The sequence below is a fragment of the Oncorhynchus nerka genome, linkage group LG20 (assembly GCF_034236695.1).
Source record: "Oncorhynchus nerka isolate Pitt River linkage group LG20, Oner_Uvic_2.0, whole genome shotgun sequence".
NCBI classification, from domain to species: Eukaryota; Metazoa; Chordata; class Actinopteri; order Salmoniformes; family Salmonidae; genus Oncorhynchus; species Oncorhynchus nerka.
The window spans coordinates 87199730-87225400 of record NC_088415.1 but is presented as its reverse complement, the minus strand read 5'-3'; the positions used below and the strand labels follow the sequence as shown (position 1 = coordinate 87225400).

Genomic DNA, 25671 nt, shown 5'->3' with positions numbered 1-25671 from the left:
TCACAGACAGATGGCCTGACATTCTCCTGTAGAATTCTCTGATACAGAGCAGAATTCATGGTTCCTCCTATTAAGACAAGCTGTCCAGGTGCCGAGACAGCAAAGCATCTCCAAACCATCACACTACCACCACCATGCTTGACCGTTAGTGTAAGGTTCTTACTGTGGAATAGTGTTTGGTTTTCACCAGACATAATCGGACCCATCTCATCCAAAAAGTTGACTCCAGTTTGCCAAAAACCACCTGCATGATAATTAAGACTCTTGGAAGAATGTTCTATGGTATAAAAAAGTATAACTTTTTGAACGACATGGGCCCCATTATGCCTGGCAAAAACCAAACACTCCATTCCACAGTAAGAACCTCATAAAACGGTCAAGCATGGTGGAATGTTAGATCATCCATCTGCGAGTCGATCAAATCAAAGTTTATTTGTCACGTGCGCCGTGACAACAGGTGTAGACCTTACAGTGAAATGCTTACTTACAGGCTCTAACCAACAGTGCAAAAAAGGTATTAAGTGAACAATAGATAAGTAAAGAATTAAAAACAACAGTAAAAAAAAAAGATAGTAAAACACATGAAAATGGCTAAAAAGCAACAAATTTGAAGTTTTGGAACAGCCAAGTCAAAGTCCAGACCTAATCCCAATTAAGATGTTGTGGCAGGACTTGAAACAAGCAGTTCACGCTTGAAAACCCACAAATGTCGCTGAGTTAAAGCAGTTCTGCATAGCGATGAGACTGATCAACAACTATATTTTTTTAAATTGTATTTTACCTTTATTTATACAGGTTTTTTCTCATTGAGATAATATCTATTTTCCAAGAGAGACCTGGTCCAATAGCAGCAGAGGGAACAACGTTTCAGACAAAACAACTTACATACACTAACACAACATTAAACAAAACTACACTAACATACAGTACAACAATTACATATTGCATTAAAAACACAAACATCTTGACTAAAAACAGCTGGCCTAAAAACAATAACACTCTTCTATGATATATACATCGATTAAGTGTTTAAACTCCACCAACGAAACTAGATCATCACATTTTAAAATGTTCAGGAGAGAATTCCAGGACCACGGTGCTAAGTAACTATTACTACCTGTTCTAATTCTTGGTTCTGTTAAAAGCAAATCAGAATGGGACCGTAATTGAGATTTATTTACTGACCTGACTAAAAAAGAACAGAGATAAAAATGCCATTTTTACCCAACAAGGTCTTATAAATCAGTGTATACCAGTGTTTAAGCCTACGCAAGGTCAATGACGACCAGCCAACAGCGCTGTAGAGATCACAATGATGTGTTAGACGTTTCTGATTTGTAATGAACCTGAGGGCTGCATGATACACCAACTCAAGTGCTCTCAGGGTAGTGGCTGAGGACTGCATATACAGTATATCACAAAAGTGAGTACACCCCTCACATTTTTGTAAATATTTGAGTATATCTTTTTGTGTGACAACACTGAAGAAATGACACTTTGCTACAATGTAAAGGAGTGAGTGTACAGCTTGTATAACAGTGTACATTTGCTGTCCCCTCAAAATAACTCAACACACAGGCATTAATGTCTAAACCACTGGCAACAAAAGTGAGTACACCCCTAAGTGAAAATGTCCAAATTGGGCCCAATTAGCCATTTTCCCTCCCCGGTGTCATGTGACTCGTTAGTGTTACAAGGTCTCAGGTGTGAATGGGGAGCAGGTGTGTTAAATTTGGTGTCATCGCTCTCACACTCCCTCATACTGACTGGTCACTGGAAGTTCAACATGGCACCTCATGGCAAAGAACTCTCTGAGGATCTGAAAAAAAAGAAGAATTGTTGCTCTACATAAAGATGGCCTGGGCTATAAGGAGATTGCCAAGACCCTGAGTCTTGGTGGCCAAGACCATACAGCGGTTTAACTGGACAGGTTCCACTCAGAACAGGCCTCGCCATGGTCGACCAAAGAAGTTGAGTGCATGTGCTCAGCGTCATATCCAGAGGTTGTCTTTGGGAAATAGACGTATGAGTGCTGCCAGCATTGCTGCAGAGGTTGAAGGGGTGGGGGGTCAGCCTGTCAGTGCTCAGACCATACGCCGTACACTGCATCAAATTGGTCTGCATGGCTGTCGTCCCAGAAGGAAGCCTCTTCTACAGATGATGCACAAGAAAGCAAACAGTTTACTGAAGACAAGGAGATTAAGGACATGGATTACTGGAACCATGTCCTGTGGTCTGATGAGATTTGGTTCAGATGGTGTCAAGCTTGTGTGGCGGCAACCAGGTAAGGAGTACAAAGATAAGTGTGTCTTGCCTACAGTCAAGCATGGTGGTGGGAGTGTCATGGTCTGGGGCTGCATGAGTGCTGCCGGCACTGGGGAGCTACAGTTCACTGAGGGAACTATGAATGCCAACATGTACTGTGACATACTGAAACAGAGCATGATCCCCTCCCTCTGGAGACTGGGCCGCAGGGCAGTATTCCAACATGATAACGACCCCAAACACACCTCCAAGACGACCACTGCCTTGCTAAAGAAGCTGAGGGTAAAGCTGATGGACTGGCCAAGCATGTCTCCAGACCTAAACCCTATTGAGCATCTGTGGGGCATCCTCAAATGGAAGGTGGAGGAGTGCAAGGTCTCTAACATCCACCAGCTCTGTGATGTCGTCATGGAGGAGTGGAAGAGGACTCCAGTGGCAACCTGTGAAGCTCTGGTGAACTCCATGCCCAAGAGGGTTAAGGCAGTGCTGGAAAATGATGGTGGCCACACAAAATATTGACACTTTGGCCCCAATTTGGACATTTTCACTTAGGGGTGTACTCACTTCTGTTGCCAGCGGTTTAGACATTAATGGCTGTCTGTGTTATTTTGAGGGGAAAGCAAATTTACACTGTTATACAAGCTGTACACACACTACTTTACATTGTAGCAAAGTGTCATTTCTTCAGTCTTCTCACATGAAAATATATACTCATTTTTACAAAAATGTGAGGGGTGTACTCACTTTTGTGATATACTGTATATAACATCACTGTCACCACTCCCACCGAAGGTGGCTCCTCTTCCTGTTCGGGCGGCGTTCGGCGGTCGTCACCGGTCTACTAGCTGCCACCGATCCCCTTTCCTGTTAGTTTTGTCTTGTTGGTTACACCTGTTTCTTGTTTGGGTTTTGGTTAGGGCTATTTAAGCCGGTTATGCTCGCCTGCTTTTTTGCAGGCTTGTCCCTCTGTTCGTTTTGTGGATGTGCATTTTTCTTATTTTCTCCGGACTGTTTGGGTCCTGTTTTTGGGCCGGTAGTTTGTATGCGCCTGGTGTCACGTCCTAAACCCTCTGCACCTGACTCCGCACCCACTACTCCTAGAAGTCGTAACAATCACTCAAATCTAAAACCGACAGTAATGTACATCGTACCAGCTCCTTCCTGGCCTCAAAAAGAAAAACAAGCCTTATGCCGGTAATAAAATCCTATTTTCAGCTTGAGCTTCCTTATCAAATTCTCTACATGCACAGTGAAGCTCAGCTTATCAACCCACACACCCAAATATTTGTACACTTTAACTTGCTCTATAGTATGTCCAGCCAATGTAGCAATGACATGATTTGTAACATGCCACGCAGTTTGTTTTACCCAACTTTAGAATCAGCTTTAAATCATACAGATTCTGTTGTATGATGTTAAATGCTCTTTGAGCATTTTCAAAAGCTAAAGATAAACTGCTACCGCTTGAATAAAGAACAGTGTCATCTGCATAAAAATGAACATCCGCTGTTTCAGGAAACTTTTGGTTGCAGTCATTGCAGCTGAAGGTGGCAGAACCAGTTACTGAGTGTAAGGGGGCAATTACTTTTTCCACACAGGGGAATTGGGTGTTGCATAACTTTGTTAATTAAATAAATGAAATAAGTTTCACAATTTTGGGGGTTATTTGTAAACTCAGGTTCCCTTAATCTAATATTAGGTTTTGGTTGAAGCTGTGACAACATTCCATATCAAAGATATGCAAAAATAGAGAAAATCAGAAAGGGTTGCAAATAGACTTACAGAGCCATGAAAAAGGTAAGAGCACAACTTATTTTGTACAAATATGAGCATTGTCTACTATAGTAGGACAGGACGTGAATGGATAGAAAGGCAGGGGACAGAAGACTGGCCCTTGGCCACAATAATCCATCCCAAAGTGACTCGTTTACTTCCGTTCTTGGATTAAAAAAGGAAGAGGCTGGTATAAGGAATTGGGGAAGGTAGGACAATTAGGAAACAGGACTAGAAAAAAGACAGAACATTTAGAAAAATAGGGGATAGGATATATTATATATCATAAAGTTGGTGAAATGTTGACCTGTGGAGTTTAATACCCCTGGTGGTCCAGGAGGTCCATTAATGCCCATCTCTCCAATGTCTCCTGGTGCTCCCCTTGGACCTTGGGGGCCGGGATCACCAGGGTAACCTGCAATACAGCGGATACGGAGTCTGTTTCTTATTTGACCATGATTCAGATCTCATGCGCTGTTATGTTTTCTTCCTACAGGTATTTCCTAATCATAATCTCACATTGTCTTGGATCAGGTTTACCTGGATAAACAAAAAGGTTAAAGAAATAAACATAACAAACAACATAAATAAACTCTAGAACATTAGAAAAACATTCTTTGTCTTAAAATGTGCGTTAGCCAAATCAAATTGTTGATGTAGTTGCAGGTGATAAAATGCTATGTTAGTTTTCCCCATTACACAACCTGGCACATTTAGCCCTATGTTATCCTGACCAGGTGGCAGTGATTAGGTTCACTAACAAATTCCGCATCAACTTATCAAAGATCTTAGACTTTATATCCAATGGCACTTCTTAAAATAGGTCAATTTGTCCACCAGAGGGATATTCTAAGCCTTCAAATTCAAGGTTTACTTGGTCTGTAAAGTGCAGCGTCCCAATAATACATGCACGTTTTCACATGTGACAAAAGCGCGTGTTTTTGTGTATCCGTTTCACACACATCCATGTGCTTTGACAGAAAAAAACTATAAAGGAGTAGAAGAGCCTTACGGTCTTGTCCAATAGTTACCATCGCTGTCATGTGGCATACACACACTGTTCACTGCTGGTCCTCCATGCTTGATTCAAATAACGCATACGATTCTAATAATGCATCAAAAAAAACGTTGGTTTTCGAAGTGGTTTTCGAAGTGGGGGGGGGCATTATTATTATTATTATTGTATTTTTTTTAATCCAATCGGATAAACACTCCAAACAGCCTAGTCGACCGCTCAGAGGCGTCGGCATGGTTCTAAAGCACAGTGTTGCCTGTTTTGTGTCACATTCCAATGATAAAACTGGGGGGGGGACAAAAATGCAATTTCAGAATGTGGGGGGACATGTTGTGCCTCCGCATGTTTGGACACACTTACTCATTCAAGGTTTTTCTTTATTTTGACTATTTTCTACATTGTAGAATAATAGTGAAGAAATTGAAACTATGAAATAACACATATTGAATCAAGTAGCAAAATATATTTTATATTTCAGATTCTTCAAAGTAGCCACCATTTGCCTTAATGACAGCTTTGCACACTCTTGGCATTCTCTCAACCAGCTTCATGAGGTAGTCACCTGGAATGCATTTCAATTAACAGGTGTGCCTTCTGAATTTGTGGAATTTCTTTCCTTCTTAATGTGTTTGAGCCAATCAGTTGTGTTGTGACAAGGTAGGGGTGGTATACAGAAGATAGCCCTGTTTGGTAAAAGACCAAGTCCATATTATGGAATAAACAGCTCAAATAAGCAAAGAGAATCAAGAGTCCAGCATTACTTTAAGACATTAAGGTCAGAACTTTGAAAGTTTCCTCAAGTCGCAAAAACCATCAAGCCCCCTGATGAAACTGGCTCTCATGATGACCCAGAGTTACCTCTGCTGCAGAGGATACGTTCCTTAGAGTTACCTATCATTCGTTTTTCAACAGGACAATGACCCAACACACCACGAGCTGTGTAAGGGCTATTTGACCAAGAGGGAGAGTGATGGACCATAACTGAAGGAAAATCAGCCAACAAGTGCTCAGCATATGTGGGAACTCCTTCAAGACTGTTGTAAACGCATTCCAGGTGAAGCTGATTGAGAGAATACCAAGAGTGTGCAAAGCTGTCATCAAGGCAAAGGGTAGTTATTTGTAGAATCTACACTTTTTTGGTTATTACGTGATTCCATATATGTTATTTCATAGTTTTGATGTCCTCACTATTAATCTACAGTGTAGAAAATAGTAACAAAATAAAGAACAACCCTGGAATGAGTAGGTGTGTCCAAACTTTTGACTGGTACTGTCAGTCTGTAAGGTTTCGAACAATAAGTTCCTCATTAAATGTGTTCGTAATGTTCAGTTACAAGGTTGACTGCCCTTCTCAACACAATAAAATGTCATTCTACATTTCAAAGGGGAAAAAATATATATTTCACCTGGGATTCAAACTTTCCGTAAACGGCGAAAACTACCAGGAGCCACCAGGAGCTACCAGGAACTACCAGGAGCCACCAGGAGCCACCAGGAACTACCAGGAGCCACCAGGAGCTACCAGGAACTACCAGGAGCCACCAGGAACTACCAGGAGCCACCAGGAACTACCAGGAGCCACCAGGAACTACCAGGCTACACTGAGCTATTCATCCAGTTTATATGGTGTGCGTTTTAGTAACTTTGACTAATAGGTGGTGCCGTTTGACTTTGTTAAGGACGCGTTCATGGAAAAGTGATCCATCACATCCAACAACAATACGTCAACATTTGTAATTGGCTGATACAGAATTAGTTACCGGCCATAAATCACTGCCAGCCGGTCAGGTTAGCATAGCGCTAAATGTGACATGTTATCTAATGGGAACAACTAACATGTAGCATTGTATCACGTGCAACTATGTCAAGGATTTTAAATGGCCGTTTTTGAATGTGTTCTTTTTCTAATGTTCTTAAGTATGGACCTCGTATAACTGAGGTGTCCTCTAACCTGCTACAGTGGAATTGTGGTATATTTGGCTCGCCGGTCCTCTGATGCCTTTGTCTCCTGGGAAGCCCTGCGAGGATACAGGGAGAGAGGTTATTACCTAATGATAATGATAATAATAATAATAATAGTAATAATAATGCATTAATTTACTACGGGGCAACATAGGAGATCATCACACATAAATATGGCCAGGAGTTTTTCCTGGACAGATCATATGGTCAGGAAACACTCCCTGTGCTACTCATTATCTGGGTTGGCATCGATTTCAATTCAAGAGATTAATTTAAATTCCAGTTGCTAGATCTGTGGCCCTGAATTAAAGAAGTGTAGTACACGGAAGAGTACACAGAAGAGTTCATGCAAGAGTCTCTCTAAAATGTTTTATTATGTCAATACAATGGCCATCTTTTGAGTCCATCTTTGTCCATAGCCAATTTTATGATGTCACAGTTACAGGCACGACAGGCATGACATCACAAAGGGGTTGGAAAGGAGAGAAAGCTTTGGGGACAGAAAGTAGAGCAATCTTAATTTTAGTAGACCTTACTACAAATGCCGCCATTGTTTAACAAAGGTAAAACAATATATATAAACTTTAAAAATGACCTTTTTAGAGTAAGCACTCAAAATATACATAAATATATTTAAAAAACGACTGAGACAAGAATATGAGGGAGGCAGTTGAAGGGCCGGTTTACAGTAAACTGTTGTGAGAATGTAAGTGGGCTCTTTAAAGATATCGATCACCCTTGGTCCTAGATGAAGAACACCAAAACAGAATTTTCTTGCTCTATAGAAATGCAGAAGCTTCTTAGTAAATCACCCATCTCTATGTAGTAGATGGTGCTAAAACCTGCCTCTCTGTACGCTACCTAGTTAAAATTAGGCCTTGACTTCGACCAGTTCTCTGTCCGTTTCCTGCCCCTACTGTATTTTGGTATTTTATTCCGGATCCCCATTAGTTCCTGCCAATCCACAGCTACTCTTCCTGGGATCCAATCACAATGAAATACAATAAAACAATACATAACACACTACTCTACCATAACATATCTACAATACAACATTTATAATACAGCAAAATAATAATATTAAAATATATGTGTGTGTAGTGTGCGTGTGTTAGCATGTGTTTGTGAATGTGTGAATGCTGTGTGTGTGTGTGTGTGTGTGTGTGTGTGTCTCTTCACAGTCCACTCTGTTCCATAAGGTGTAGTTTACTGCTTGACTCAGTTACTTGATGTGGAATAGAGTTCCATGTAGTCATGGCTCTATGTAGTACTGTGTGTTTCCTGTAGTCTGTTCTGGACTGTGAAGAGACCCCTGGTGGCATGTCTTGTGGGACATGTATGGGTGTCTGAGCTGTGCGCTAGATGCTTAAACAGACAGCTCTGTGATTTCAACATGTCAATACCTCTCACAAAGACAAGTAGTGATGCAGTCAATATCTCCACCCTGAACCAGGAGAGATTGACATGCATATTATTAATGTTGACTCTCTGTGTACATCCAAGGGCCAGCTGTGCTGCTCTGTTCTGGGCCAATTCTAATTTGCCTATGTCCCCCTTTGTGGCACCTGACCACACGACTGGACAGTAGTCCAGGTGTGATAAAACTAGGGCCTGTAGGACCTGCCTTGTTGATAGCGCTGTCAAGAAAGCAGAGTTGCGCTTTATTATGGACAGACCTCTCCCCATCTTAGCTACTGTTGTATCAATCTGTTTTGACCATGAGAGGTGACAATCCAGAGATACACCAAGCAGTTTGGTCTCCTCAACTTGCTCCCTTTCTACATGATTACTTTAGGGTTTAGTGAATGATTGAAACATTTGCAGGAAACAAGGCTGATATGTTGCAAAACAGTTGTCACGGAGAGAGAACCCAACAAACAGGATAAAAGGGTAGGAACATAACCAGTTGAGTTGATAGCTCAAGCAGGTCTCCACATTTCAATTTTGTTTGAACAACCAACAAGTGCAGCCTGATCCACTTGCGTTCAATATTTGATGAATTGTCCATTTCTCCACTGTCTGTTTCTGATGTGTTTACTCCATATCGTGATAACTAGACAACTGTTTCAGTGGAGTAGAGATACAACTCAATTTACTTGTGAATATAATCATTTAATTACGTCATTCCTGTGTGAGGAATGGTGAATGTGTGACCTATGGTCTTTAGTTCATGTCCAATGGGCCAATGAACAACAATTACGTGGAAGTAAATATTGTACTAGAATGTTGTATTAATGGTGAGGTGGGCCTTAGAATGTAGCGTGGTATGCATACATTCTTATTAATTTACAGAATGAAACACTGAACAAACTAACAAAATAACAAAACGAAACGTGAAGCTATAAAAACGAGTGCTGACAGGCAACTACACATAGACAAGATCCCACAAACACCAAAGGGAAATGGCTACCTAAATATGATCCCCAATCAGAGACAACGATAAACAGCTGCCTCTGATTGGGAACCATATCAGGCCACCATAAACATACAAATCACCTAGACATACAAAAACCCTAGACAATACAAAAACTAGCGTACCCACCCTAGTCACGCCCTGACCTAACCAAAATATAAAGAAAACAGACTTCTCAGGTCAGGGCGTGACAAGGAAGAGGTGTGATGAGTGGGAGTAGTGGGAGGAGGTTGGAGTAGTGGGAGGAGGTTGGAGTAGTGGGAGGAGGTGGGAGTAGTGGGAGGAGGGAGAAAGAAAAAACAAGACATAGGAATGTGGCCAGAGAAGCAACGCAGGAATCCTATCAAATATTCCTCACAGAACTAAGATGAGTGGAAGAGGTGAAGAGGAAGAGGGTGGAGAGAGTTGGAAAGAAAAACACACTTTGAGAGAGCAGAGGAAGACATTCCAGAGGAAATTGTGGAGAAAAGAGTGTGTCCTTTTCATCCAACCAGTGTGTAGGTTTGAATAAGGATAATTTGCAAATAAATTCATAAAAAATCCTGCAATGTGATTTTCTGGATTTTTTTTATTCTCATTTTGTCTGTCATAGTTGAAGTGTACCTATGATGAAAATGTACAGGCCTCTCTCATCTTTTTAAGTGGGAGAACATGCACAATTGGTGGCTGACTAAATACTTTTTTTGCCCACTGTATATAGATCTAAAAAGATTGGGTAGGCAATTAGATATGGCAATATCTCCACCTTGACTTCAGACAGGCTAGGTGGAGTTTTTGCAATACTGGTTACACTGATTCAATCTTTTCAGCCCCCCCAGTCGGGCTTTCAATGTAATGCGGTTTAGAATTGTAATAGTAGAATAGACAAGGTGACATTTTGAAAATGACAGACCTTGGAGAGCTTTTTATAACCTATCAGAAATGTCCAGTTGATCAACTATCCCATGTTATCTAGATACTGTAGGTACGTTAGGCTAACCAGCTATCTACATTTTGTAATTATCATGAACAAATCCCGTTTACCAGGGGCCTCGACCCCCCAGTGGGCCCCATTTATTTTGTTGAGTCACTCAGGTATCATATGAACACACATTTGGCAAAATGTGGAAAATTGCAGGAAATTTGCTTAAAAACTGCAAAATGTTCCTTCCGCCACAAGAGAGGTGTGAACAGCTTGGCGAGGTGGAGGTTGGTTACTACGTCGACAAAGACAATATCCATCCGGACCTTTGCCACCTAGGACATTTGTGTTACCGGAACATCTCAAATAGTAGTTGAGTACCCTTGGTTTAGGGGGTAGAGGCTAGGGATCAATTTGGGATTGGGCTCTATAGCGGCATGAGACAAACCAGATGCAAAGACAAACGGCACTAGGTCATCAAAACAGATGTCCCCCGACAAATTGGGGGGGGGGGGATTGCCTGTGGTTACTGTAAAGAGAGTGAAGAGGATGGAGGAGTGACAGATGGAGGGAGAAAGAGGAGAAAGATAAAGAACCAGGAACCAAATCAACCTGAATTGACTCCTGAAAGCAAGTCCAAAGTGCAGAAAAATATAGATCTATATTGGCTCTCATAGAACATATGTGAAAGGTGGATACAGAGAAAGTGATATTTGACCATTTTCTAAATTATGCAATGGAAGGGATTACAGACATACAGTACCAGTGAAAAGTCTGGAAACAACGAATCCTTCAAGGGTTTTTTCTTGAATTTTACTATTTTCTACATTGTAGAATAATAGTGAAGACATCAAAACAATGAAATAACACACATGGAATCATGTAGTAACCAAGAAAGTGTTAATTAAACAAATCAAAATATATTTTATATCTTCAAATTAACCATCCTTTGCCTTGATGACAGCTTGGGACACACTTGGCATTCTCACAACCAGCTTCACCTGGAATGCTTTTCCATAAGTCTTGAAGGAGTTCCCACATATGCTGGCTGAGTACTGCTTTTCCTTCACTCTGCGGTCCAACTCATCCCAAACCATCTCAATTGGGTTGAGGTCGGGTGATTGGAGGCCAGGTCATCTGATGCAGCACTCCATCCCTCTCGTTCTTGGTTACATAGCCCTTACACAGCCTGTGGGTATGTTAGGTCATTGTCCTGTTGAAAAATAAATTACAGTCCCACTAAGTGTAAACCAGATGGGATGGCGTATCACTGCAGAATGAATCACTGACAGTGTCACCAGAAAAGCACCCCCACACCTCCTCCTCCATGCTTCACGGTGGGAACCACACATGCGGAGATCATCCGTTCACCTACTCTGCGTATCACAAAGAAACGCTGGTTGAAAACAAAAATCTCAAATTTAGACTCATCAAACCAAAGGACAGATTTCCACCGGTCTAATGTTCATTGCTCGTGTTTCTTGATCCAAGCTAGTCTCTGCTAATCGGTGTCCTTTAGTAGTGGTTTCTTTGCAGCAATTTGACCATGAAGGCCTGATTCATGCAGTCTCCTCTGAACAGTTGATGTTGACATGTGTCTGTTACTTGAACTCTGTGAAACATTTACAGTGGCTTGTGAAAGTATTCACCCCCTTGACATTTTTCCTATTTTGTTGCCTTACAACCTGGAATTAAAATAGATTTTGGGGGGGTTTGTATCATTTGATTTACACAACATGCCTACCACTTTGAAGATGCAAAATATTTTTTTATTGTGAAACAAACAAGAAATAAGACAAAGAAACAGAAAACTTGAGCGTGCCTAACTATTCACCCCCCAATGTCAATACTTTGTAGAGACACCTTTTGCAGCAATTACAGCTGCAAATCTCTTGGGGTATGTCTCTATAAGCTTGGCACATCTAGCCACTGGGATTATTGCTCATTCTTCAAGGCAAAACTGCTTCAGCTCCTTCAATTTGGATGGGTTCCGCTGGTATACAGCAATCTTTAGGTCATACCACATATTCTCAAATTGGACTGAGGTCTGAGCCTTGACTAGGCCATTCCTAGACATTTAAATGTCTCTCCTTAAACCACTCAAGTGTTGCTTTAGCAGTATGCTTAAGGCCATTGTCCTGTTGGAAGGTGAACCTCTGTCCCAGTCTCAAATCTCTGGAAGACAGAAACAGGTTTCCCTCAAGAATTTCTGTGTATTTAGCGCTATCCATCATTCCTTCAATTCTGACCATTTTCCCAGTCCCTGCCGATGAAAAACATCCCCACACCATGATGCTGCCACCACCATGCTTCACTGTGGAGATGGTGTTCTCGGGGTGATGAGAGGTGTTGGGTTTGCGCTAGACATAGCGTTTTCCTTGATGGCCAAAAAGCTACATTTTAGTCTCATCTGACCAGAGTACCTTCTTCCATATGTTTGGGAAGAAGGTGTTTGCTTATTAAGTGTTTACTTATTTTATTATTTAAGCAACAGCTTTTTTCTGGCCACTCTTCCGTAAAGCCCAGCTCTGTGGAATGTACAGCTTAAAGTGGTTCTATAGACAGATACTCCAATCTCCGCTGTGGAGTTTTGCAGCTCCTTCAGTGTTATCTTTGGTCTCTTTGTTGCCTCTCTGATTAATGCCCTCCTTGCCTGGTCCGTGAGTTTTGGTGGGCGGCCCGCTCTTGGCAGGTTTGTTGTGGTGCCATATTCTTTCAATTTTTTAACAATGGATTTAATGGTGCTCCATGGGATGATATTTTTTTATAACCCAACCCTGATCTGTACTTCTCCACAACTTTGTCCCTGACCTTTTTGAAGCGCTCCTTGGTCTTCATGGTGCCGCTTGCTTGGTGGTGTTGCAGACTCTGGGGCCTTTCAGAACAGGTATATATACACTGAGATCATGTGACACTTAGATTGCACACAGGTAGACTTGAACTAATTATGTGACTTCTGAAGGTAATTGGTTGTACCAGATCTTATTTAGGGGCTTCATAACAAAAGGGGTGAATACATATGCACGCACCACTTTTCCGTTAATTATTTTTTTCATCTCACTTCACCAATTTGGACTATTTTGTGTATGTCCATTACATGAAATCCAATTCAAAATTAAATTACAAGTTGTAATGCAACAAAATAGGAAAAACGCCAAGGCGGATGAATACTTTTAACAAGGCACACCTATTAATGGCAGTTCCAAGTGACTACCTCATGAAGCTGGTTGAGAGAATGCCAAGAGTGTTCAAAGCTGTCATCATGGCAAAGGGTGGCTATTTTTAAGAATCTCAAATATATTTTGGTTACTACATGATTCTGTATGTGTTACTTCATAGTTTTGATGTCTTCACTATTATTCTACAATGTAGAAAATAGTAAAAAATAAAGAAGAACCCTGGAATGAGTAGGTGTGTTCAACCTTTTGACTGGTACTATATATATATATATATATATATATATATATATCTTTCTTTTTTTAATCTCATATAAAATGTAGGCCACAAACCAGGCTTTGTTTATGTGCCAAGTTTAGATGATGTACACTGATGTATCCACTTTCTGGTTTTGTCTGTTGTTTCAGCACTCAGCCACAAGAGGCTAGACGAAGTACAGACCCAAACCAAGATGGCAAGAAAATCTATACAGATCTAGGATCTTCATTTGAGCCAGTTTGCTACAGCAGGAAAATTATCCTGCAGCTACAGGAAATGTTAATTATTATCAATCAATCAATCAAATCAATCAAATTTTATTTGTCACATACACATGGTTAGCAGATGTTAATGCGAGTGTAGCGAAATGCTTGTGCTTCTAGTTCCGACAATGCAGTAATAACCAACAAGTAATCTAGCTAACAATTCCAAAACTACTACCTTATAGACACAAGTGTAAGGGGATAAGAATATGTACATTAAGATATATGAGTGAGTGATGGTACAGAGCGGCATAGGCAAGATACAGTAGATGGTATTGAGTGCAGTATATACATATGAGATGAGTATGTAAACAAAGTGGCATAATTAAAGTGGCTAGTGATACATGTATTACATAAAGATGCAGTAGATGATATAGAGTACAGTATATACATATGAGATGAATAATGTAGGGTATGTAAACATTATATTAGGTAGCATTGTTTAAAGTGGCTAGTGATATATTTTACATAATTTCCCATCAATTCCCATTTTAAAGTGGCTGGAGTTGAGTCAGTGTATTGGCAGCAGCCACTCAATGTTAGTGGTGGCTGTTTAACAGTCTGATGGCCTTGAGATAGAAGCTGTTTTTCAGTCTCTCGGTCCCAGCTTTGATGCACCTGTACTGACCTCGCCTTCTGGATGATAGCGGGGTGAACAGGCAGTGGCTCGGGTGGTTGTTGTCCTTGATGATCTTTATGGCCATCCTGTGACATCAGGTGGTGTAGGTGTCCCAGAGGGCAGGTAGTTTGCCCCCGGTGATGCGTTGTGCAGACCTCACTACCCTCTGGAGAGCCTTACGGTTGTGGGCGGAGCAGTTGCCGTACCAGGCGGTGATACAGCCCGACAGGATGCTCTCGATTGTGCATCTGTAGAAGTTTGTGAGTGCTTTTGGTGACAAGCCAAATTTCTTCAGCCTCCTGAGGTTGAAGAGGCGCTGCTGTGCCTTCCTCACGATGCTGTCTGTGTGGGTGGACCAATTCAGTTTGTCTGTGATGTGTACGCCGAGGAACTTAAAACTTGCTACCCTCTCCACTACTGTCCCATCAATGTGGATAGGGGGGTGTTCCCTCTGCTGTTTCCTGAAGTCCACAATCATCTCCTTAGTTTTGTTGACGTTGAGTGTGAGGTTATTTTCCTGACACCACACTCCGAGGGCCCTCACCTCCTCCCTGTAGGCCGTCTCGTCGTTGTTGGTAATCAAGCCTACCACTGTTGTCGTCCGCAAACTTGATGATTGAGTTGGAGGCGTGCGTGGCCACGCAGTCCTGGGTGAACAGGGAGTACAGGAGAGGGCTCAGAACGCACCCTTGTGGGGCCCCAGTGTTGAGGATCAGCGGGGTGGAAATGTTGTTGCCTACCCTCACCACCTGGGGGCGGCCCGTCAGGAAGTCCAGTACCCAGTTGCACAGGGCGGGGTCGAGACCCAGGGTCTCGAGCTTGATGACGAGCTTGGAGGGCACTATGGTGTTAAATGCCGAGCTGTAGTCGATGAACAGCATTCTCACATAGGTATCCCTCTTGTCCAGATGGGTTAGGGCAGTGTGCAGTGTGGTTGAGATTGCATCGTCTGTGGACCTATTTGGGCGGTAAGCAAATTGGAGTAGGTCTAGGGTGTCAGGTAGGGTGGAGGTGATATGGTCCTTGACTAGTCTCTCAAAGCACTTCATGATGACAGAAGTGAGTGCTACGGGGCGGTAGTCATTTAGCTCAGTTACCTTAGCTTTCTTGGGAACAGGAACAATGGTGGCCCTCTTGAAGCATGTGGGAACAACAGACTGGGATAGGGATTGATTGAATATGTCCGTAAACACACCAGCCAGCTGGTCTGCGCATGCTCTGAGGGAGCGGCTGGGGATGCCGTCTGGGCCTGCAGCCTTGCGAGGGTTGACACGTTTAAATGTTTTCCTCACGTCGGCTGCAGTGAAGGAGAGTCCGCATGTTTTAGTTGCGGGCCGTGTCAGTGGCACTGTATTGTCCTCAAAGCGGGCAAAAAAGTTATTTAGTCTGCCTGGGAACAAGACATCCTGGTCCGTGACTGGGCTGGTTTTCTTTTTGTAATCCGTGATTGACTGTAGACCCTGCCACATACCTCTTGTGTCTGAGCCGTTGAATTGAGATTCTACTTTGTCTCTATACTGACGCTTAGTTTGTTTGATTGCCTTGCGGAGGGAATAGTTACACTGTTTGTATTCGGTCATGTTTCCGGTCACCTTGCCCTGATTAAAAGCAGTGGTTCGGGCTTTCAGTTTCACACGAATGCTGCCATCAATCCACGGTTTCTGGTTTGGGAATGTTTTAATCGTTGCTATGGGAACGACATCTTCAACGCACGTTCTAATGAACTCGCTCACCGAATCAGCGTATTCGTCAATGTTGTTGTCTGACGCAATACGAAACATATCCCAGTCCACGTGATGGAAGCAGTCTTGGAGTGTGGAATCAGATTGATCGGACCAGCGTTGAACAGACCTCAGCGCGGGAGCTTCTTGTTTTAGTTTCTGTCTGTAGGCAGGGATGAACAACGCCTTATATGCGTTGCGGAAGTTGGAATAGCAATGATCCAAGGTTTTTCCCGCCCTGGTTGCGCAATCGATATGCTGATAAAATTTAGGGAGTCTTGTTTTCAGATTAGCCTTGTTAAAATCCCCAGCTACAATGAATGCAGCCTCCGGATAAATGGATTCCAGTTTGCAAAGAGTCAAATAAAGTTTGTTCAGAGCCATCGATGTGTCTGCTTGGGGGGGAATATATACGGCTGTGATTATAATCGAAGAGAATTCCCTTGGAAGATAATGTGGTCGACATTTGATTGGATTACAGAACGTATCCTCAACATTTGACACTACTTGATAAGAGTTATTATAGTTGGTGGGTGTTCATGGACTCAAATTGAAATTAAGTTTAAAGAAGTCACGCCCATAGAGCTCACTTCACAATTAAATCTGAATACTGAAAGCTATGGGGGCCAAGCCTGGGTAATAAAATACAATATCTCCAGAATTTGTCCCTTTCTGGGTCAACTGAACTAATAGAGTTGAGCCCACCCAACCTGCTGATAATAGACAGATACGGTCTGGTTCTTGTTGAGCCCAACTGGTTGATAATAGACAGATACTGTCTGGTTAAGCCCAACCTGCTGGTTCTGGGTTCAGCTCACCGTTGGTCCTGGCCTGCCGATCAGACCAGGAAATCCTTGGTCTCCAGGATAGCCCTGAATGAAAGGAGAACAACTACATTAATAACATACAGTATAGAAGTCAACATTCACAGAAAGTACAATATTTAGACATTCACATCAAAACTACAATTCCTGTGCCTTAGTCTGGTCTAGCCTGCAATGTCGCCACTTGCAGCACTAGTACTACACCCTCAGCTCGTTACAAATCCTAAATCCCCCGCTACTCTACAGCTTCATCCCTCACTGTCTCCCCTCTCGTTGCCTACTGTGCCTATCTGAATAAAGTGAAAATAAATATCTTCTTCTCGTTAAAGTTACAATACCTTCTCCTCTTTTAGTTTCCTAAAATAACCAATGCATTTCAAATCTGACAACAGACCAAACTATAGTAAACTAAATCAAATCAGTTTCCTTCAGATACCTTTCATGCAATATCACTGCAGAGTCATTGGTAGTTAAACATAGCAAAGCAATATTTTGGAGAGTAATTATTCCACACAACATTGACGAGACTAAACTAAGAGGATGGAGAAGTCCCACCTGTGGTCCAGGCGTTCCAGGCAGGCCGGTAGATCCAATGTAACCCTTGGCCAGAGAAGATAAGAGACAAAAAAACAAAAAAAAAAGACAACTAATCAAGTAATATGGAAGACAACAACAGATGACTACATAATAACACGGGGGACGGCTTTATGACATCAGATCACAACAGTACAGTGTTCCTACCCGAGGACCAGGAGGATGGCTTTATGACATCAGATCACAACAGTACAGTGTTCCTACCCGAGGACCAGGAGGATGGCTTTATGACATCAGATCACAACAGTACAGTGTCCTACCCGAGGACCAGGAGGATGGCTTTATGACATCAGATCACAACAGTACAGTGTCCTACCCGAGGACCAGGAGGATGGCTTTATGACATCAGATCACAACAGTACAGTGTCCTACCCGAGGACCAGGAGGATGGCTTTATGACATCAGATCACAACAGTGACATCAGTGTCCTACCCGAGGACCAGGAGGATGGCTTTATGACATCAGATCACAACAGTACAGTGTTCCTACCCGAGGACCAGGAGGATGGCTTTATGACATCAGATCACAACAGTACAGTGTCCTACCCGAGGACCAGGAGGATGGCTTTATGACATCAGATCACAACAGTACAGTGTCCTACCCGAGGACCAGGAGGATGGCTTTATGACATCAGATCACAACAGTACAGTGTCCTACCCGAGGACCAGGAGGAGGATGGACATCAGATTATACCCGAGGACCAGGAGGATCTTTATGACATCAGATCACAACAGTACAGTGTTCCTACCCGAGGACCAGGAGGATGGCTTTATGACATCAGATCACAACAGTACAGTGTTCCTACCCGAGGACCAGGAGGATGGCTTTATGACATCAGATCACAACAGTACAGTGTTCCTACCCGAGGACCAGGAGGATGGCTTTATGACATCAGATCACAACAGTACAGTGTCCTACCCGAGGACCAGGAGGATGGCTTTATGACATCAGATCACAACAGTACAGTGTCCTACCCGAGGACCAGGAGGATGGCTTTATGACATCAGATCACAACAGTACAGTGTTCCTACCCGAGGACCAGGAGGATGGCTTTATGACATCAGATCACAACAGTACAGTGTCCTACCCGAGGACCAGGAGGATGGCTTTATGACATCAGATCACAACAGTACAGTGTCCTACCCGAGGACCAGGAGGATGGCTTTATGACATCAGATCACAACAGTACAGTGTCCTACCCGAGGACCAGGAGGATGGCTTTATGACATCAGATCACAACAGTACAGTGTCCTACCCGAGGACCAGGAGGATGGCTTTATGACATCAGATCACAACAGTACAGTGTTCCTACCCGAGGACCAGGAGGATGGCTTTATGACATCAGATCACAACAGTACAGTGTTCCTACCCGAGGACCAGGAGGATGGCTTTATGACATCAGATCACAACAGTACAGTGTCCTACCCGAGGACCAGGAGGATGGCTTTATGACATCAGATCACAACAGTACAGTGTCCTACCCGAGGACCAGGAGGATGGCTTTATGACATCAGATCACAACAGTACAGTGTCCTACCCGAGGACCAGGAGGATGGCTTTATGACATCAGATCACAACAGTACAGTGTCCTACCCGAGGACCAGGAGGATGGCTTTATGACATCAGATCACAACAGTACAGTGTCCTACCCGAGGACCAGGAGGATGGCTTTATGACATCAGATCACAACAGTACAGTGTCCTACCCGAGGACCAGGAGGATGGCTTTATGACATCAGATCACAACAGTACAGTGTTCCTACCCGAGGACCAGGAGGACGGCTTTATGACATCAGATCACAACAGTACAGTGTTCCTACCCGAGGACCAGGAGGACGGCTTTATGACATCAGATCACAACAGTACAGTGTTCCTACCCGAGGACCAGGAGGACGGCTTTATGACATCAGATCACAACAGTACAGTGTTCCTACCCGAGGACCAGGAGGACGGCTTTATGACATCAGATCACAACAGTACAGTGTTCCTACCCGAGGACCAGGAGGACGGCTTTATGACATCAGATCACAACAGTACAGTGTTCCTACCCAGTGAGGACCAGGAGGATGGCTTTATGACATCAGATCACAACAGTACAGTGTTCCTACCCGAGGACCAGGAGGATGGCTTTATGACATCAGATCACAACAGTACAGTGTCCTACCCGAGGACCAGGAGGATGGCTTTATGACATCAGATCACAACAGTACAGTGTTCCTACCCGAGGACCAGGAGGACGGCTTTATGACATCAGATCACAACAGTACAGTGTCCTACCCGAGGACCAGGAGGATGGCTTTATGACATCAGATCACAACAGTACAGTGTCCTACCCGAGGACCAGGAGGACGGCTTTATGACATCAGATCACAACAGTACAGTGTTCCTACCCGAGGACCAGGAGGACGGCTTTATGACATCAGATCACAACAGTACAGTGTTCCTACCCGAGGACCAGGAGGATGGCTTTATGACATCAGATCACAACAGTACAGTGTCCTACCCGAGGACCAGGAGGACGGCTTTATGACATCAGATCACAACAGTACAGTGTTCCTACCCGAGGACCAGGAGGATGGCTTTATGTTCCTACCCGAGGACCAGGAGGACATGACATCAGATCACAACAGTACAGTGTTCCTACCCGAGGACCAGGAGGACGGCTTTATGACATCAGATCACAACAGTACAGTGTTCCTACCCGAGGACCAGGAGGACGGCTTTATGACATCAGATCACAACAGTACAGTGTTCCTACCCGAGGACCAGGAGGATGGCTTTATGACATCAGATCACAACAGTACAGTGTTCCTACCCGAGGACCAGGAGGATGGCTTTATGACATCAGATCACAACAGTACAGTGTCCTACCCGAGGACCAGGAGGATGGCTTTATGACATCAGATCACAACAGTACAGTGTCCTACCCGAGGACCAGGAGGATGGCTTTATGACATCAGATCACAACAGTACAGTGTCCTACCCGAGGACCAGGAGGATGGCTTTATGACATCAGATCACAACAGTACAGTGTCCTACCCGAGGACCAGGAGGATGGCTTTATGACATCAGATCACAACAGTACAGTGTCCTACCCGAGGACCAGGAGGACAGCTTTATGACATCAGATCACAACAGTACAGTGTTCCTACCCGAGGACCAGGAGGACGGCTTTATGACATCAGATCACAACAGTACAGTGTTCCTACCCGAGGACCAGGAGGACGGCTTTATGACATCAGATCACAACAGTACAGTGTTCCTACCCGAGGACCAGGAGGACGGCTTTATGACATCAGATCACAACAGTACAGTGTTCCTACCCGAGGACCAGGAGGACGGCTTTATGACATCAGATCACAACAGTACAGTGTTCCTACCCGAGGACCAGGAGGATGGCTTTATGACATCAGATCACAACAGTACAGTGTTCCTACCCGAGGACCAGGAGGACGGCTTTATGACATCAGATCACAACAGTACAGTGTCCTACCCGAGGACCAGGAGGATGGCTTTATGACATCAGATCACAACAGTACAGTGTCCTACCCGAGGACCAGGAGGATGGCTTTATGACATCAGATCACAACAGTACAGTGTTCCTACCCGAGGACCAGGAGGACGGCTTTATGACATCAGATCACAACAGTACAGTGTTCCTACCCGAGGACCAGGAGGATGGCTTTATGACATCAGATCACAACAGTACAGTGTTCCTACCCGAGGGCCAAGAGGATGGCTTTATGACATCAGATCACAACAGTACAGTGTTCCTACCCGAGGACCAGGAGGATGGCTTTATGACATCAGATCACAACAGTACAGTGTTCCTACCCGAGGACCAGGAGGATGGCTTTATGACATCAGATCACAACAGTACAGTGTTCCTACCCGAGGACCAGGAGGATGGCTTTATGACATCAGATCACAACAGTACAGTGTTCCTACCCGAGGACCAGGAGGATGGCTTTATGACATCAGATCACAACAGTACAGTGTCCTACCCGAGGACCAGGAGGATGGCTTTATGACATCAGATCACAACAGTACAGTGTTCCTACCCGAGGGCCAGGACCAGGAGGATGGCTTTATGACATCAGATCACAACAGTACAGTGTCCTACCCAGGAGGATGGCTTTATGACATCAGGACCAGGGGGATGGCTTTATGACATCAGATCACAACAGTACAGTGTTCCTACCCGAGGGCCAAGAGGATGGCTTTATGACATCAGATCACAACAGTACAGTGTTCCTACCCGAGGACCAGGAGGACGGCTTTATGACATCAGATCACAACAGTACAGTGTTCCTACCCGAGGGCCAAGAGGATGGCTTTATGACATCAGATCACAACAGTACAGTGTTCCTACCCGAGGGCCAAGAGGATGGCTTTATGACATCAGATCACAACAGTACAGTGTTCCTACCCGAGGACCAGGAGGATGGCTTTATGACATCAGATCACAACAGTACAGTGTTCCTACCCGAGGGCCAAGAGGATGGCTTTAAGACATCAGATCACAACAGTACAGTGTCCTACCCGAGGACCAGGAGGATGGCTTTATGACATCAGATCACAACAGTACAGTGTTCCTACCCGAGGACCAGGAGGACGGCTTTATGACATCAGATCACAACAGTACAGTGTCCTACCCGAGGACCAGGAGGATGGCTTTATGACATCAGATCACAACAGTACAGTGTTCCTACCCGAGGGCCAGGAGGATGGCTTTATGACATCAGATCACAACAGTACAGTGTTCCTACCCGAGGGCCAAGAGGATGGCTTTATGAGATCAGATCACAACAGTACAGTGTTCCTACCCGAGGACCAGGAGGATGGCTTTAAGACATCAGATCACAACAGTACAGTGTTCCTACCCGAGGACCAGGAGGACGGCTTTATGACATCAGATCACAACAGTACAGTGTCCTACCCGAGGACCAGGAGGATGGCTTTATGACATCAGATCACAACAGTACAGTGTTCCTACCCGAGGGCCAGGAGGATGGCTTTATGACATCAGATCACAACAGTACAGTGTCCTACCCGAGGACCAGGAGGATGGCTTTATGACATCAGATCACAACAGTACAGTGTTCCTACCCGAGGGCCAGGAGGATGGCTTTATGACATCAGATCACAACAGTACAGTGTTCCTACCCGAGGGCCAGGAGGATGGCTTTATGACATCAGATCACAACAGTACAGTGTTCCTACCCGAGGACCAGGAGGACGGCTTTATGACATCAGATCACAACAGTACAGTGTCCTACCCGAGGACCAGGAGGATGGCTTTATGACATCAGATCACAACAGTACAGTGTCCTACCCGAGGACCAGGAGGATGGCTTTATGACATCAGATCACAACAGTACAGTGTTCCTACCCGAGGACCAGGAGGATGGCTTTATGACATCAGATCACAACAGTACAGTGTTCCTACCCGAGGACCAGGAGGATGGCTTTATGACATCAGATCACAACAGTACAGTGTCCTACCCGAGGGCCAAGAGGACGGCTTTATGACATCAGATCACAACAGTACAGTGTTCCTACCCGAGGGCCAAGAGGATGGCTTTATGACATCAGATCACAACAGTACAGTGTTCCTACCCGAGGACCAGGAGGATGGCTTTATGACATCAGATCACAACAGTACAGTGTTCCTACCCGAGGGCCAGGAGGATGGCTTTATGACATCAGATCACAACAGTACAGTGTCCTACCCGAGGACCAGGAGGACGGCTTTATGACATCAGATCACAACAGTACAGTGTTCCTACCCGAGGACCAGGAAAGCCACGGATTCCAGTTTCTCCCTTTAGTCCTTCATAGGATTGTCCTCCCTGTAAGGAGAGTTATAGTTCAAACACATGTAATACACAAATGCATAAACCACACACACACACACGAGCATGCACACACAAACTCACAGTTATGCCTCTGGGTCCACATGGTCCAGGAACCCCTTTATCCCCCTTAAACAGACAAAAACAACATCAAGAGTTTATCGGGGTAGACGAAAGCCAACTCTGTTACAGCAAGCCAATTATGGGTTAACTCATTCATTGCTCTGGACTTCAAGAAGAATAATGCAGTCCATATTTTGAGTCCTAATGCTCCAAACTATAAAATTACATTTCTTGGTTCCCACTGATGGTTTAACATCAACTGTTACAACCCTTGGTAAGCATATAGTCTACGTGTTTCTTTGCACGACGAAGTACAGAGAAAGTCCATAATGTTCCCATAGGCAGTCGCGCTATATAGGGTACCTTGTCTCCTTTGGGGTAGAAAAGGTCTGGAGGCTCGACGATCTCCTCAGGCCCCGGAGGCCCTGGTTGACCCTGGTCCCCCTGAGAGACAGCAGGATGAGTAGAGAGATAATATTATCCATGTTGACATGGAGAGAAGGAGATGATTAGGAAAGCTAAGGCTAGCTTTTTCAAACACAAATTCGCATCCTGTAGCACAAACGCCAAAAAAAGTTGTGTGACACTGTAAAGTCCATGGAGAATAATAGCACCTCCTCCCAGCTGCCCACTGCACTGAATCTAGGAAACACTTTCACCACCGATAAATCCACGATAAGTGAGAATTTCAATAAGCATTTTTCTACGGCTGGCCATGCATTCCACCTGGCTACCCCTACCCTGGTCAACAGCTCTGCACCCCCCACAGCAACTTGCCCAATCCTCCCCCATTTCTCCTTCACCCAAATCCAGACAGCTGATGTTCTTAAAGAGCTGTTGTCTGGACCACTACAAACCAGCTGGGCTAGACAATCTGGACCCTCTCTTTCTAAAATGATCCGTCGCAAATTGTTGCAACCCCTATTACTAGCCTGTTCAACCTCTCATATAGTCTGAGATCCCCAAAGATTCGAAAGCTGCCACTGTCATCCCCCTCTTCAAAGGGGGGAGACACTCTAGACCCAAACTACTACAGACCTATATCTATCCTACCCTGTCTTTCTAAGGTCTTTGAAAGCCAAGTTAACAAACAGATCACCAACCATTTCGAATCCCACCGTACCTTCTCCGCTATGCAATCTGGTTTCTGAGCTGATCATGGGTGCACCTCAGCCACGCTCAAGGTCCTAAACGATATCATAACCGCCATCGATAAAAGACAATACTGTGCAGCCGTACTCGTCAACCTGGCCAAGGCTTTCGACTCTGTCAATCACCGCATTCTTATCGGCAGACTCAACAGCTTTGGTTTCTCAAATGACTGCCTCGCCTGGTTCACCAACTACTTCTCAGACAGAGTTCAGTGTGTCAAATCGGAGGGCATGTGGTCCGGACCTCTGGCAGTCTCTATGGGGGTGCCACAGGGTTCAATTCTCGGGCCGACTCTTTTCTCTGTATACATCAATGATGTTGCTCTTACTGCTGGTGAGTCTCTGATCCACCTCTACGCAGACAACACCATTCTGTATACTTCTGGCCCTTCCTTGGATACTGTTAACAAACCTCCAGATGAGCTTCAATACAACTCTCCTTCCGTGGCTTCCAACTGCTCTTAAATGCAAGAAAAACTAAATGCTTCAACCGATCGCTGCCCGCACCTGCCTGCCCGTCCAGCATCACTACTCTGGACAGTTCTGACATAGAATATGTGGACAACTACAAATACCTAGGTGTCTGGTTAGACTGTAAACTCTCCTTCCAGACTCACATTAAGCATCTCCAAACCAAAATTAAATGTAGAATCAGCTTCCTATTTCGCAACAAAGCATCCTTCACTCATGCTGCCAAACATACCCTCGTAAAACTGACTATTCTACCGATCCTTGACTTCGGCGATGTCATTTTCAAAATAGCCTCCAACACTCTACTCAGCAAATTGGATGCAGTCTATCACAGTGAAATCCGTTTT

At 44.1% G+C, this 25671-nt stretch overlaps 1 pseudogene; it reads right to left on the bottom strand.

The window, feature by feature from the left end:
• LOC115103352 (collagen alpha-4(IV) chain-like) overlaps window positions 1-25671 on the bottom strand; it is an 82943-nt pseudogene that overhangs the window by 34597 nt on the left and 22675 nt on the right.